This window comes from Procambarus clarkii, chromosome 70 (assembly GCF_040958095.1).
Source record: "Procambarus clarkii isolate CNS0578487 chromosome 70, FALCON_Pclarkii_2.0, whole genome shotgun sequence".
Classification (NCBI taxonomy): domain Eukaryota; kingdom Metazoa; phylum Arthropoda; class Malacostraca; order Decapoda; family Cambaridae; genus Procambarus; species Procambarus clarkii.
Genome location: NC_091219.1, coordinates 17,335,028 through 17,351,522, shown reverse-complemented (window position 1 = coordinate 17,351,522; position 16,495 = coordinate 17,335,028). Strand labels below are relative to the sequence as shown.

At 46.2% G+C, this 16,495-nt stretch overlaps 1 protein-coding gene across 5 annotated transcripts in view; it reads right to left on the bottom strand.

Annotated features, from left to right (window-relative positions):
• The window catches only part of LOC123750434 (serine/threonine-protein phosphatase 4 regulatory subunit 1), a 365,399-nt gene that overhangs the window by 123,572 nt on the left and 225,332 nt on the right, over window positions 1-16,495 (bottom strand). The window contains exon 1 of one of the 5 annotated variants that reach the window (XM_069311605.1): window positions 6,951-7,599. The exons of the other annotated variants lie outside the window; for them this stretch is intronic. The gene's annotated coding sequence lies outside the window, so the exon portion shown is untranslated. Of the gene's footprint in view, window positions 1-6,950; window positions 7,600-16,495 lie in introns of those variants that run through there. 5 annotated transcript variants of the gene reach the window in all.

Below are 16,495 nucleotides of genomic sequence, written 5' to 3'. Positions count from 1 at the left end.
TCTGAGCAGCAGCACTTATCAACTTTCCAAACACCCGGAATGAAACTGTAGACAAACTAGCCAGAAAGGAAACATGGAGTGTAGATGACAACATAACAGCCATCACCAGTCAACTATACAGGACTATGCACGAAGATGGAAACAGCAATTCCTGTGAAAGTCACGACAAATGACAAAAAGCCATGAAAACTATCATATATTACTGATATCACTGCCTTACTTCGTGTCAAAATATTAATGCTAATTTACCCTAACCGTTGCAAAGCGCAATTCTTCAAAATGGATCATTAAGTATGCAACAGAACACGACTATCGCGAATCCGGGCCACAGATTCACAATACGTTGGGAGAGAAAACACCGGTATCTATCCTTGCACCGTGGGAGATTACCCCCATCCAAATTACAATTGCTCCCTCCCTACCCACACAAAGTTAATAACGAGGCAAACCTTCGTCTTGACACGAGTACATAACGCCGCCTAAGCCAGAGTGTGCTCTCCTCTCTTGATCATCCTCTATACAACTCGTCTGGTGAAGCTTTCATTTTATTTGCAATTGATTTGCACAAATCAGAGTTGTGGGAGGTCCGAAAACGTCTTGCAATACTGCTTGGGCCTAAATAAGCAATTGGCTTCAAAACTGACATTATTTGCAAACGATTCCATGTCATCTTTAATTGCGCTTAACTCGCCGATCAGTGTTCAAAAAGGAACTTGATAAACAACTTTTAAGGATACCTGATCCTTAATTGTAATCCAAACGTTAAGACTCCGCGCAGCGATGTCTTAACAGCCCAATTGACCAGATCACCAACCTTCAGGCCTGGTCACTAGCCCGGGCCGCAGGGTTATTGATCCACGAAACCAACTCGAAGTAACTGATATGGCCTTGAATGCCATCGAGACAAGCAAAACACCGAAGTAGGAAACCCGATTGTATGAAAGCTTTACTTCCTCAAAGCTCCAGTGTGGTGGAGAGTGTGGTGCGGAAGTGATGGTGAGAGGGAGAAAGGAGGGGGGGAGAGAATGGAATGGAGGGGTGATGAGTCGGGGGTTGGGGTGAGGGAAGGAGGGGTTTGGGCGGGATATGCGTGAAGATGTGATGGGGTGGTAATTACCTAAGTGGAGCTACGGGATGAGAGCCCCCCCCCTCGTGGTGAAGTAGGGGAGCATTGTGTGTGCATGTTCCCAACAGTTCAAGTATTCGGGGACACTATGGATGCACAGTTAAGGAATGGCTAGTACGGGTATGGAATCGTACACACATTACACAAACACGTGGATCAGGCCGGAGGCGGCTAGTTTATTGTGCACCCCATACTCATTCTGTGAGCGGTAACACAAAAGCATTAGAGCACAAAAGGTCTTCACGTCCATATCACCCTGGACAACGTAGGTTTAGGTCAAGATGCTGCTGCTGTGAATCACTTACTAGTTCACTATGATATTGCCTAATTCAATGAAAGACGAGCAAAACGCCAATGTACACCGATTTTAGAAAAGCATTTGACAACTGTGCACGGCATGAATACCTGACAAAGCTGGAAGTCAAATCTTCCAAATCTTTAATTTCCTAACGAACACGACCCAAACTTTTGAGTCAAAATCCAACAGAGTAAACCTACGTCTGGATCATCCACCACGAAAAGCGCCGCTCCACAAGCTACAATAGCCTCTCATTCTCATATCGGACATTGATAAGAACAAGCTATAATACCTTATCTTTCTTTACAGATGACACCAGCATTTATATGGGAGGAAATTGCAGAGGACATAGCAGACCTCCAAACTGATGTAAACCACGTATTTAAATGACACACAAAAAACATGATGTTCAAAAAACCTCAGCTCCTGCGCTATGATGACAACTAAATCAAAGCAGGAACCACATAAAACGCCGCCTCACTATAAATAACAGTCCAATTGATCAACTGTCCTTTGAATGTTTTTATCAATGTTCCTTTCTGAGCACTGAGAGGTTGGTTAGTAATGTCTTATAGGAGTATAAGAGGAATGGCTGGGATCTTATGTTAATAAAATTCTCATCTTGGCTTTGCAGCTGGATGCGTAGGTTTATTGCCCATGCTTGTCTGAACTGCAATTAGGTTATGATCTGAGTAACATTTACTTGTAATTATGATAGTTCGCATCAGATCATTGTTAGTGAAGATAAGGTCTAGTGTGTTTTCAAGTTACTTCACTATATGCTGGTTAAAAGGAAATTTGCTACACATTCATAAGGTCATTTTTATGCGATTTCATTTATATTGTTTTCTGGAATTCTTTTATATTTGTATTTACTAAATGTGTCCATTTTACGTGCCGAAACTTTAGTTACCGAACACAATGCGACAAGAAAACGGGACAGTACGTCACTTTCGCCAGCAGCTTCCATTTTCTAGTACGACAATTTTTGGCCTTATGTAACGCATATGATCGAAAGGCGACGTTCTTTGTAAGGACAGGCTGACATGTTTTTTAAGCAATATATGTAAGCAATATTTTCATTATTTTGTCTTTAAAAAGTCCAGGATGTGCATCTGATGACTTACAATAACGTCATTTAGAAATTTTATTACCAAAACTCCTAACCATAAGGGGACCTAACTTGCCGACGTCTCACGGTGTTCATTAGAGAACTTTATGAACACTGAACACCTCCAAAGGATACCTCATTAACCAAGCTGGGAATCCGTACGTCAGGCCAGGAACAGCTGCATCTAACAGGCCGACTACCCCAGACCACTAACAAGGAGACCTGGACCGGGCACCAGGGATGGTGATCTTGTAAACCAAAGGTAAACGCATGTTATCTTGAGATGATTTCGGGGCTTAGCGTCTCCGCGGCCCGGTCCTCGACCAAGCCTAATTTTTGTTACACATCCCCAGGAAGCAGCCCGTAGCAGCTGTCTAATTCCCAGGTACCTATTTACTGCTAGGTAACAGGGGCACCAGGGTGAAAGAAACTCTGCCCATTTTGTCTCCGCCTCCACCGGGGATATAACCCAGAACCTCAGGACTACCAATCCGAAGCGCTGTCCACTCAGCTGTCAGGCGTCTTGGCCTAATTTTGTGGTATAAATTGGTGATGGACCAGGACACAGTCCCACGAATTTTGTATCTCGTGTTCCTGCTTAATTGTGGCCGTTTCTCGCTCTCTCCTAAAACCAATAATTTAATTCATTAATGTCCTATTGCCGTTTTACTGTGGTATATCTCAGCATATTTTGTTGGGGTCATCACCTGCCTGTCTTAGTCTTATGTTGATTTCTGTGGGGTTATTTATTTCATCTTTTATCTTCTTTCCATCTGCTATTAAGAGTTCAGATGATGTAAGCCCTAATCATGTTCGCATTCTTATGAACTTCCTAAAAATTCAGCTCATTTTGTACGTTAAGAGTATTATTCTTACTCAGGATTTATCATTACGAAATGTGTCGGTCTTATGAACATCTTGGCATATTTTACAAATGTTCATATATTGACTTTATATTTATATACTTTATTCATATATTGACCTAAAATGTTCACTTTATTACAGTAATAACATCCTGGTGCATGTTGAGAAAGAGTTAAACAGAAAAGGATAAATAGCATGTCCCAATGCCTTCAAGTATTACCTGTACCTTTTCTAAGTCAATAAAATATGAAGCCATATTAGCTTTTATTCCAAAGAAACATTTCGGCGATTTTTTGCTCACATTTCTGCTAGAACTATCACATTATCTTTCATAGGTCCTTTCTTCTATTTTGTCTATTTTATGAGCACAGGATTAGTATACCAGATTTTAAGGCTCATCGTTGGTACTTTGTTTCCTATGCATTGACAGCGTTTGCATGTCTTTACCCTTAGTGTTGTTTTATACCGTACTGCAGTATAAAAAAATAAGCTGACTGGTAAGGTTTGTGAGGTAAGTATACATTATAAGTACGCAGAGACTGAGAGGTGTTACAAGGTATAATTTACGACGTTGTGAAGTGGGTTTTGTTTACATCTGTATGGCTATTTTGCACGCACATCTTCTCTTACTGCCCCTGGTGTCCCTAAACAATTTGATTTGTTCACTTTTGAATGCTTCTAAGAATGGTAAATGGCTTAATCGTGTGGTCACTTTTCCTTCTGTTTTCCATAGTGAGGTAAGAGTTTTCCCAGCCCCTCGATGCTCATTTTTCTTAGGTTAGACGCATTGTAGCAAACGTTTGGACTCGTCCCCTAATTTTCAGATATATGCTTTTCACGGTTGATATTCCACATTTAGGCTAAATCTAACAATGTACTTGTCTTGCATAACTGGTGTTAACGTATTCAAAGCTTCCTTGTATAGGTGCCTAAATGTTATATATAATTGTGGATGCATTTTAAAGTTCCTTAAAATAGATAGATAGCATTCGTTGGTGCAACTATATTGTGAGGGACGTGTTATCTCTGGTGTGGATAACCAGTGGCCTCTTCCAAAGTTCTCCTACACACGTAGTTCAGCTAGCTAAGCTACTCTAGTGATAACTTGGGAGGCAGCAACACCACGCTCCCATCACCATTACAATACAACTGATCAGACACTTGCTGCTATGATCTGCCAATTTTTAAATTGTTAACCATTGTTCCGCTAAAATTTCTTATCTGCCAGTAAAAACTTTACAATTAGTGGGCATCAGGTAGTCATAGCTGTTATTCTCAGACAGGTCTCGCTTAATTTTAACTACTTACTGTATCTTTCGCCTCGGTAAGTTTATTTATTGAACTGTGAATATCACTAAGCAATAGATCATACTAATGATGAGGAAACAAAAATGTCCTTGCCATGTTTCCTTCAACTATGCATTTTGTTGCTGTGTTATCCATCCTTCACCCCTGGTTCTGTACGGAGAGTGAAGGCTGTTAGAAATAGTTCACCGTTTTTTTCCGCTCTCTTTAATTGCCCTAGTTAACCTGTGCTGGCCGAAATATGTCCTCGACGTCTCAGATCTCTACGTGTTTCCCCATTGACTACCTTCGCAACTTCATTTCCATAGGCGTAGATCCCCACATGACCAGCGACTCTGCTAATTAGGTCTTTTTTTTTTTTTTTTTTTTGCTTTAAACTGAAGGTTCTGGTAAAGCTGAAGCACTATATGTAGTAGTTAAACTTGCACTGTCTGATGTCTTTCTAAGAATAATGGTAAGGAACTAGTATTATTAACTGCATTACTGTGATTGTCATGCGCATGGTCAAAGGAAACTTTGATAGCAATAATTTCCTTCTATATAGAGTGCAGGAATTATTGCTACCAACTCGTCCTCTCACGCAAATACATTACAATTTTAACAGACCAGCCAACAAAATTACGGGGTGTTGGTACGAATCAAAGCATCGTTCTTGACGTAAACCAACTATTTTTTTCGGAGCACCGGCCGTGATACATTAGGTAGGATCGTTTATGGTCAGACAAGTCTCGAGAGAACGGGCTAAACCTAAACCTTGCTATTGCAGAAAAAACCTAACGTTTTGTATGTTTCAAGCGCGGGTCGGACATGTATACGAGTGGGATTGGGTGGTTATAGATAGGAGCTGCCTCGTAAGGGCCAATAGGCCTTCTGCAGTTACCTTTGTTCTTATGTTCTACTAAATCAATTTTGTCGAGGGCCCCATGAAGAGGTCGACAGCCAAACCTAAGCTTTCCTATGACTAATGCATGCACTGAATTGTGCATGCTTTTGTTTATTTAGGTCTACGACGTGATAAATTTATTGTAGCCTTCCAATTGTTATGTAGTTTATTCCAATAGTTCAATATATACATATTTTGTGCATTCCATCCACAGTAGCTATTGGTACTATCCTTTATGGAGGATGGGTGGTGGTGATGCCAAGAGTGTGATGTAGTGGTGGTGGTAAGGACGAGGGTGGTGGTGGTGGTAAGGATGAAGGTGGTGGTGGTGGTAAGGACGAGGGTGGTGGTGGTGGTGGTAAGGACGAGGGTGGTGGTGGTGGTGGTGGTAAGGACGAGGGTGGTGGTGGTGGTGGTGGTAAGGACGAGGGTGGTGGTGGTGGTGGTGGTAAGGACGAGGGTGGTGGTGGTGGTGGTGGTAAGGACGAGGGTGGTGGTGGTGGTGGTGGTAAGGACGAGGGTGGTGGTGGTGGTGGTAAGGACGAGGGTGGTGGTGGTAAGGACGAGGGTGGTGGTGGTGGTGGTAAGGACGAGGGTGGTGGTGGTGGTGGTAAGGACGAGGGTGGTGGTGGTAAGGACGAGGGTGGTGGTGGTAAGGACGAGGGTGGTGGTGGTAAGGACGAGGGTGGTGGTGGTGGTGGTAAGGACGAGGGTGGTGGTGGTGGTGGTAAGGACGAGGGTGGTGGTGGTGGTAAGGACGAGGGTGGTGGTGGTGGTAAGGACGAGGGTGGTGGTGGTGGTAAGGACGAGGGTGGTGGTGGTGGTAAGGACGAGGGTGGTGGTGGTGGTGGTGGTAAGGACGAGGGTGGTGGTGGTGGTGGTGGTAAGGACGAGGGTGGTGGTGGTGGTGGTGGTAAGGACGAGGGTGGTGGTGGTGGTGGTAAGGACGAGGGTGGTGGTGGTGGTAAGGATGAAGGTGGTGGTGGTAAGGATGAGGGTGGTGGTGGTAAGGATGAAGGTGGTGGTGGTGGTAAGGATGAAGGTGGTGGTAAGGATGAAGGTGGTGGTGGTGGTAAGGATGAAGGTGGTGGTGGTGGTAAGGATGAAGGTGGTGGTGGTGGTAAGGATGAAGGTGGTGGTGGTGGTAAGGATGAAGGTGGTGGTAAGGATGAGGGTGGTGGTGGTGGTAAGGATGAGGGTGGTGGTGGTGGTAAGGATGAGGGTGGTGGTGGTGGTAAGGATGAGGGTGGTGGTGGTGGTGGTAAGGATGAAGGTGGTGGTGGTAAGGATGAGGGTGGTGGTGGTAAGGGTGGTGGTGGTGGTGGTGGTGAGTGTGGTGGTAGTAGTGCCTAGTCCAACTAACCTGTGCCGAGGAGTGTAAGGTGGGGAGCCTGGAGAGTGTAGGGGCGGCGAGGGCGTGGGGCCACGTGGGCCGCCACCCCTCTAGTGCTACGAGAGCAGCGCTCAGCCACCATGTAGTAGTCTGGGGTGGTGGGTCTGGGCTGGTAGGCCTGGGGTGGTGGTAGGCCTGGCTGATGGGCGGGCCAGCCAGCCTGCTGCCGGATTCAGATGGTAGGAAGGTGGGCCTGCGTAGCTCTGCCGCCACCGCCGCCGCCCACATCCCTCCCATTCCACGGCCTCCTGCGCCTCTCACACATTATACTTCCCGACTCGTGAGAGCAGTTGCTGGTAGGCATGAGGGAGCGACGGATGGGTTGATGAATGAGGCGAGGAATGAGGTGGCGAAGACACAAGGCCTGCCTGGCCTGCCCCACACTTCCGCCACTCACACAACATGGCCACGATTTTGGGAGCGGGAGGGCGCGCGCGACCCCCCATTCACCACCACCCTTGTCACTCTCCATTGCACAACCACACAAGTAAACGCCTCTTGCAACACTCCCGTGCAATCCCCGTCGAAAACACCACGAGACGCACATTCCACTATAGTAGTAGCGCAGTACGGCTCGGAATTAGCAGCGAGCGACCTTCCCCCACCACGTCTGACACCACACTAGCCCAGCGCGTCGTAGTACACTGCTTCTCTCTCCCCTCCCAACCCCACCCCCCCGACTCACCCCCCAAAACCCTCCCCCCAATCTCCCCCTCTCATTGCTGATTCCTCTCTCGTCTGGATTTTCTTGCCTCACATTTCTCTGCTTTCTCCACCAGGCTGGACGCAGCCCTCTGCTCGCTCACCCACCACCACAGTGCTGACGCTCTCCCTTTCCTCTACTCTCTCTCCCTCCCTCACTCTCCCCCACTGGCTCACACGGCCGACAGTCCCTCCAACACTGTTAGAAAGCCTTTGACACAGTACCCCATAAAAGGCTGTTACAACAGATGCAGAAACAGGCAGGAGTAAGAGGTAAGGTGCTCCAGTCGATAAGGCAGTATCTAAGCAACAGGAAACAGCGAGGAACTCCAGTTACAGCCCCGCTCCTGTGCCAGGTAAGTCCACTACGGGCTCACCATAGCCCGTGCTACTTGGAACATTTTGTTCCCAGTAGCTGAATCTAACAACAACAGCAAAACTGTGAGAGGAAAGACAGAGTGGCTAGAGGTCACCATTGGAGTCCCACAGGGCTCTGTACTTAGACCCATCCTGTTTCTGATATATGTAAACGATCTTCCAGAGGATATAGACTCATTCATCTCAATGTTTACTGATGATCCAAATATTATGAGAAGAATCAAGACAGATCTTCTCTTGAGGTTATCTTGAGATGGTTTCGTGGCTTAGTGTCCCCGCAGCCCGGTCCTCGACCAGGCCTCCTTTTTGTTACACATCCCCAGGAAGCAGCCCATAGCAGCTGTTTAACTACAAGGTACCTCCTTACTGACAGGTGAACAGGGGCATCAGGATGAAAGAAATATTTTGCCTATTTGTCTCTGCCTCCACCGAGGATCGAACCCGGAACCTAAGGAAAACGAATCCGAAGCGCTGTCCACTCAGCTGTCAGATGTAGATAGATACTACAGGACGCCCTGGACAAACTGGAGGAATGGCCTAGAAAATAACTACTAAAGTTTAACTCAAGAAAGTGTCAAGTAATGAAATTAGGCGAAGGTAGCAGGAGGCTGAACAAGGTACTATCTGGGAGGTGAAATCCTACAAGAGTCAACTAGACAAGGATCTAGGGGTTGATATCACATCGACATCATTCCCCCAGAAGCCCACATAAAAAGGATATCATCAGCGGAATATGCTAGATTTGCCAACATAAATCTCTGTCTTTAGAAACTTGTGCCAGGAATCGTTCAGGACCTGTCCTGAATCGTTCGTTCTACATGTCAAACCAATCCTGGAGTATGCAGCTCCATATCTAGTTAAACACAATACAAAGTTAGAGAAGATTCAGAGGTATGCAACCAGACTAGTCCCAGAACTGAAAGGTATGAGCTACGGGAGCTAAACCTCACGTCCCTGGAAAACAGAAGAGTAAGAGGAGGCATCATTACCACCTACGAAATTCTCAGGGAAATTGACAGGGTGGACAAAGACAAACTATTTAGCTCGGGTGGAACACGAACAAGGGGACACAGATGGAAACTTAGTTCCCAAATGAGCCACAGAGACATTAGGCTCTTTCAGTGTCAGAATAGGTAACAAATGGAATGCATTAGGCAGTGATGTGGTGGAGGCTGACTCCATACACAGTTTCAAATGTAGATATGATAGAGCCCAATAGGCTCCAGAACCTGTACACCAGTTGATTGACAGTTGAGAGGCGGGACCAAAGATTCAAAACTCAACCCACGCAAGCACAACTAGGTGTGTACACTCACGCGGCCTAGAGGCCTCTCCCCCACACGGCCTTCCGCCTTCAACGCCTTGTCCATTACACTTGCCTCCATGAACACCCCCCCCCCACCTCCCTCTCACACACACACACACACACACACACACACACACACACACACACACACACACACATACCCACCAATATCACACCACCACCACCAACATCACACCACCACCACCACCCCCACCAACCACACTCCGTAACACTCACCACAGTACTACCAATCATTTACCATAATACTACCAACACTCCACATGTGCGAATTTTCTTGTACTGCCGTAGACACCTTACCGTTTAAAGGTTCCTATGCCAGTCTGGAGACTTTACTTTTTAATGTTAATTATCAGGGGAAAGCGCCAAGCCATTACGACTTTAAAGTACTTGGAAGGGGTCAGGATAAGGATTTGGGATGGGACGAGGGGAAGGAATGGTATCCAACTACTTGGATGGTCGGGGACTGAACGCCGACCTGCATGAAGCGAGACCGTGGCTCTACCGTCCAGCCAAAGTGGCTGGGTAGTGTGGAGACTTAGTGCACGTCAGACTCCTAGCGGGCACTCTAACAGCTCAATTTCAAGTCACACACAACCCCCTCCCCTGGTGGCCAGGTAAGTCCACTGGGGGCACACCATAGCCTCTGCTACTTGGAACTTTCTGCTCCGTGTAGCTGAAAATGCAAAACAGCAGCAGCAGCAGCTCACTTGAACTAACGAGACACGCCACCACACGTAACTGAGAGCAGTCTCACTCAATAACTTCTTGTAAATATCCTCACAAAATGTTTAATAGGTTTTACACACATGGCGCCCCAACTGGGTGAGTGGAGGTGTGTCAGTGCTGGGGTGGGGACACGGGGCCCTCTCCCCCTCCTCACCCCCTTCCCGCCGACCCCCACAGTCATGACTGACCGAAACATCCTCCTGGAACCTGCACACCCGCTTCCAGGAAGACCTAGGGGGCCCCCTAGGTCTTCCTGTGCACTTCACAAAGCTCTATATGTCCTGGCCGTTATATCTCGCTGTATGTGCAGCGTGTTATATGAAAACTGTGCGTAGAGTTGTAATAACGACTGGCGGTAATGAGTACAGGCTGGTGTAGAGTACAGGCTGGTGTAGAGTACAGGCTGGTGCAGAGTACAGGCTGGTGTAGAGTACAGGCTGGTGTAGAGTACAGGCTGGTGCAGAGTACAGGCTGGTGCAGAGTACAGGCTGGTATAGAGTACAGGCTGGTGCAGAGTACAGACTATTAATAATCCCATACATCGTAAAATAACAGTAGTAATAGTAGTAATTATTTGTGACCAAAGTTAACTGTTTAAGAACTTGATAACCTTAATTTAAAAGGAAAGTAACTGATAATAATTATAAATCTAAATTATGCATAGAGCAAAGATTTGTTGTATGGATAATATTTCACTATACGAGGAGGTCTAGGAGAAGAAAAATCACAAACACCACAAGAAGAGAAAGCACTTTGTGTTAATAATAATTATCAAGGTAATTTCCTCTCAGTCTTGAGTTAGGCGAGACTCCTCTTGATCGCCTATCTCCCTCCTCTTCTTGGAGGCAGCTGTGTGAACCAGGATGGCCTGCTCAAAGACCGGGCCGCGGAGACCTTAATCCCAGGAACCAATAATAGGTAGTCTTCGTTAACAATCCCTTGTTGAAAATGAAGTTTTTTAAGTTTTAACAGCCTTTTTTTCTATAAGTTTTTAAATTCATCCAATCGTTGAGTATACGTGGATGTGGCTCCTGAGAGTTGGTCAACTCCCCAAGCCCGGACTGGGGACCACGACTGGCTCCTGGACAATAACACTGTCTACTACATTCCTTATTAGTTCTGCACAGTTTGGAAACATTGACATGCGTGAGCCACGCTTCTTACGGTGCTCACGCACGTGTGAATGCCTCTGGGAGAGGTAGTACATTCACACAGATTAAGGAGAGTTACGATCCTAGCACAGAGCACCTGGGAACCCCCTCTTCACGTCTCTATTCAACACCTCCGACTATGACCCTTTGTTTTTTACCGTCAGATACTCCCTTGACTGATTCGGCGCCTTCCCAATTATTCCAGTTTCTCTCTCCACCTTATACAACAGGCTTTTGTGGATGAGAAAAGTGAAGAAAAACAAAGCCAAACAACACAGGGGGGGGGGGGGGACAAGCGAGGACACTGGAGGACAATGTATGAGCAACGCGCGCACGTTTAAACAATGCCCAGATCAGCTCTGCAGGGCTGGACCACATTACCACCTACAAAACCCTCCACCACCACCAGCACACTCCCTGTATTACACACCCCCCAACTTTACCTCCACACTCTCACCCATATTAGTGCGCTCTTCTCGGGTTAGTGATGTGGGTCGGCAACACTTCCAGGTGACAGTCACGTCTCACTCTTAGTCCAGAAAAGCGCATTGTATTTTGATTGATTTTTTGCTCCTTATGCCTCATATTTTGAGGCAAGGAAATATTGAGGAGAAAGCACTAAACCATTACGACTATGCAGAACTTGCAAGAGATATGAGGATAATTGAGGGGAAGCAATGGAGTTTAACCACCAGAGGCCACATTCACGAAAGCAGTTACGCAAGCACTTACGAACGTGTACATCTTTCCTCAATCTTTGACGTCTTTGGTTACATTTATTAAACAGTTTACAAGCATGAAAACTTCCCATTCAACTGTTGTTATTGTTATAAATAGCCTCTCGGTGCTTCGGAGCTCATTAACTGTTTACTAATTGGAAACAAAGCCGCCAAAGATTGAGTAAAAATGTACAGGTTCGTAAGTGCTTGCGTAACAACTGCTTCGTGAATCTAGCCCCAGGACGGTGGGGGACTGAAAGCCGACCTGCATATTGTGAAACATTAAAAGAAAACTTGACAAGACAATTCAATTTGAGACGAGCATCACCACTATACTAAACATTATACGTCACTGTGTTCAGATAATCTCATGAACACATGTTATATTTTATCATCTGTAACTAGTCAGTCATTCACATTTTAATGCACACGTTTTTGTCTGTGTATTCAAACTTTATGTTGTATATTATAATGCATAATCTAATACTGAATGGTAATGTAAATATTTTTACATTTACAACATTTATGAATATCAAGGAGTCAATCAATGTTGCAAATCAATGGAGGAAAATATCATTATCAAACAAATTGTCTAGGAACAGTATTTTTAGTTTCAGTAAGACTATTTTAGCATTTTATAATTCCTGTGGGCGCCATAATATGTCATTTATTAAACAAATATTGCACAAGTGTTCTATAACAAACTAATTTTACTATAGCTGTATGTGACACCTGCACGCCTTGCCCCCAATCCTAAACACCTGTAATGGTTGAGAAAGCTGTAAGAAAGCTAAACAAAAAGTTATGATTACCATTTAACATATACTCTTGACAACTTTAAATATAGAATGTAACCTACGTCCCCATACCAATGAACTGTTCAGCTTCTATGTGCTCCCTTAACTATAGCTATATTGCCATACACACACACTATTAAACAAGGTATTTGATTATATACGCGAGTGATTTTCTAGCTGGAGGTCTAAACCTCTCTGACTTTCAATTTGCACTTAAAACTGGATAGTTATTAAACGGGTTGTGGTTTGGTGGTGACGGAAACGCTTTGGTGCAACTCCACTGGTCCTTCGTGCGCTCTCCTCCACCTCTCCCCTCACTCTGGCTTGCTCTTACACATTCTCTCCCTCAACCATACTCTCCTTCTCCATACACTCTCCCTCTCCCACACTTAGTAGCTCGCTCTCGCTCTTGCTCTCTGGCTCTCGCTCTCTCTCTGGTTGGCTCTCGCTCTCTCTCTGGCTGTCTCTCGCTCGCTCACTCACCATTGTCAATCTCACTCACCCATGCTAGCTGTGGCTCCGGCTCGCTCGCTCTGAATGGTTCCAAAGCTTTTGACAAAATTGAACACCAAACTTTTTTTTTTTTTTTAAGAATTGCTTAGTAGAAATGTATGTCTTGCCACGCTAGATATTTTTATATTATTATTTAACAAACCTCATTATGAGTGAATTTCCTCATGTTGATACCTGGTGGAAAGTAGATATTTATGAGTCAGTGTTTGTGTGGATGTGAACTATGAGACCTAACACAGTGATGACCTTGGTAAGTTTATTGTTCTTTACTGAGTCTAAGTTTAGACTGGCATTTTGAGTCTAATCGAAGTGAGTTCGCTGCTGTATGAGCTGTGTGTTTAGGGTGATATTGATCTGTGTGTTTAGAGTGATATTGATCTGTGTGTTTAGAGTGATATTGATCTGTGTGTTTAGAGTGATTTTGATCTGTGTGTTTAGAGTGATATTGATCTGTGTGTTTAGAGTGATATTGATCTGTGTGTTTAGAGTGATTTTCATCTGTGTGTTTAGAGTGATTTTGATCTGTGTGTTTAGAGTGATTTTGATCTGTGTGTTTAGAGTGATTTTGAGCGGAAAAGCCCCAGACTCTGCTGTTGCAGAATGCTCAAGGTGTGTGTGTGTATATCTACCTATACATAGTATTAGTTTATATTAGTTCGTCTCCTAAATCTGACTCGCCAAAGTAATTTTGTGACAACAAATTGTGCCAATATACGTCTTACTGTGTTAAAGCTTGCTTGTCTTAACAATATATCAACTTTCAGGTGGTTCGCAAATTGTCACTCACTTTATGGCTAAAATGGAAGTTTGATTTAGGCTGCTTTAAACCAGACGATGTTGTTATGTAACTTGTTCCTGATTAACTTTCTGACTCTGATGATGATGACAATGTATATGGCCTATGTTGTTATTGTGCTACAGTACTTATGTAATTACTTTTGTGCACACTTTTTACGCGAACGTCCCCAGTTGTATGTGTACGACCAGTTATGAATACTGTTATCTTGACGTTATCTTGAGATGATTTCGGGGCTTTTTTTTTTTTTTTTTTTTTTTTTTTTTTTTTTTTTTTTTTTTAGTGTCCCCGCGGCCCGGTCCTCGACCAGGCCTCCACCCCCAAGAAGCAGCCCGTGACAGCTGACTAACACCCAGGTATCTATTTTACTGCTAGGTAACAGGGGCATAGGGTGAAGAAACTCTGCCCATTGTTTCTCGCCGGCGCCTGGGATCGAACCCAGGATCACAAGTCCAGCGTGCTGTCCGCTCGGCCGACCGGCTGTAAAGTGTTTGATTGTATATGTTCCAGAGTCTTAACCTGTGAGGGTTGAATTATTTTATTATGAAATCTTTGATGATCTTTTAGCGTGGGAGACGGTAGGTGCCGCGAAGAGGTGGACATGTTGACGACGTGGGAGTGACAACACCTCTTACTCTGGGAGAGGGAGGAGGGGGGGGGAGATGACTGCTGACCCGCTGGGAGAGGAATTGCAATGAACAGGTCATCTGCGATTGACGACCCCCCCCCACACCCACCTCCCCCCGAGCGAGAAAGAGAGAGATAGAGAGGGGTGATGCATATAGTACACATAATAGAGGAAAATATAGATTGGTTTGAAAGGCGGGGTCCAAGAGCTAATAGCTCGATTCTGCAGGCACAAATAGTAACGCGCGCACGCACACACCAAAGGGGCACACACCAAAGGGGCACACGCACTAGGGGACACAGGTGGAAACTGAGTGCCCAAATGAGTCAGAGATATTAGAAGTCACTTTTTTAGTGTCAGAGTGGTTGACAAATGGAATGCATTAGGAAGTGATGTGGTGGAGGCTGACTCCATACACAGTTTCAAGTGAAGATATGATAGAGCCCAATAGGCTCAGGAACCTGTACACCAGTTGATTGACGGTTGAGACGCGGGACCAAAGAGCCAGAGCTCAACCCCCGCAAACACAACTAGGTGAGTACACACACACAGACCAAAGTGATCCCATAATTCCCAGTGCACAAGACCGTAGCTATAAGCGACGTGTTAACAGACAGGAAATATCACACCAAACTAAACAATTAGCAGAACAGGAACAACCAAGAACAGGAACAACCAAGAAGAGGAAGAGAAGGCAGGAAGAAGAAAGAGGAAGAGAAGGGAGGAAGAGGACAGTAGGAGGACGCAGCAGCAGGGAGAAGAAGGAAGAGTGAGGGGGGGGTAGGAAAGGGGGGTGAGGGGTGACGGGAGAGAATAGGAGAGTAGGAAGAGAGGGAAAGAGAGAGAGGGGAAGGGGTACTGGTGGGGGAAGACGGATGGGGAGGGAGGGAGAGAGAGGGGGGTAGAGAGGGAGGGGGCCCCAGAGCCCGGGGGTGTGGGGAGGTAACCGTTCAATACATGAGGGAGGAGTGGCAGAGCGCGCGCGCGGACCCGCAAGAGAGCACGGCCTCAGCTCACCTATGAGTGTATCCAACGGGTCCCAGCTCCTGGACCCCGCCTCCAAGCCCACTCCACTCCAGTATAATCACTCCTCACCTAAACTGCTCTTCTCATATCTACTTTTGAAAGCGAGAGCGTGCCGGTGCATGGAAATGTGCGCGTGTATGCGTGTGTGTGTGTGTTTGTGAGTGTGTGTGTTGGTGTGCGTGTGTGTACGCTACGCTACTACGCTGCTCCACTCTACACACTCATTCAGCGCCCACCAACACCAAACATGGAATGCACACACTGCCCACCTTTGCTCCTGCCCCATTATCACGCTCGCGCACCCCCACACACACCTCCCACTGTACACTCCCCCCCCACACACCTCCCACTGTACACTCCCCCCACACACACACCTCCCACTGTACACTCCCCCCCACACACACACCTCCCACTGTACACTCCCCCCCACACACACACACCTCCCACTGTACACTCCCCCCCCCCACACACACCTCCCACTGTACACTCCCCCCACACACACCTCCCACTGTACACTCCCCCCCCCACACACCTCCCACTGTACACACCTCCCACTGTACACTCCCCCAACACACACACACCTCCCACTGTACACTCCCCCCCACACACACACCTCCCACTGTACACTCCCCCCCACACACACACCTCCCACTGTACACACCTCCCACTGTACACTCCCCCCCCACACACACCTCCCACTGTACACTCCCCCCACACACACCTCCCACTGTACACTCCCCCCCACACACACC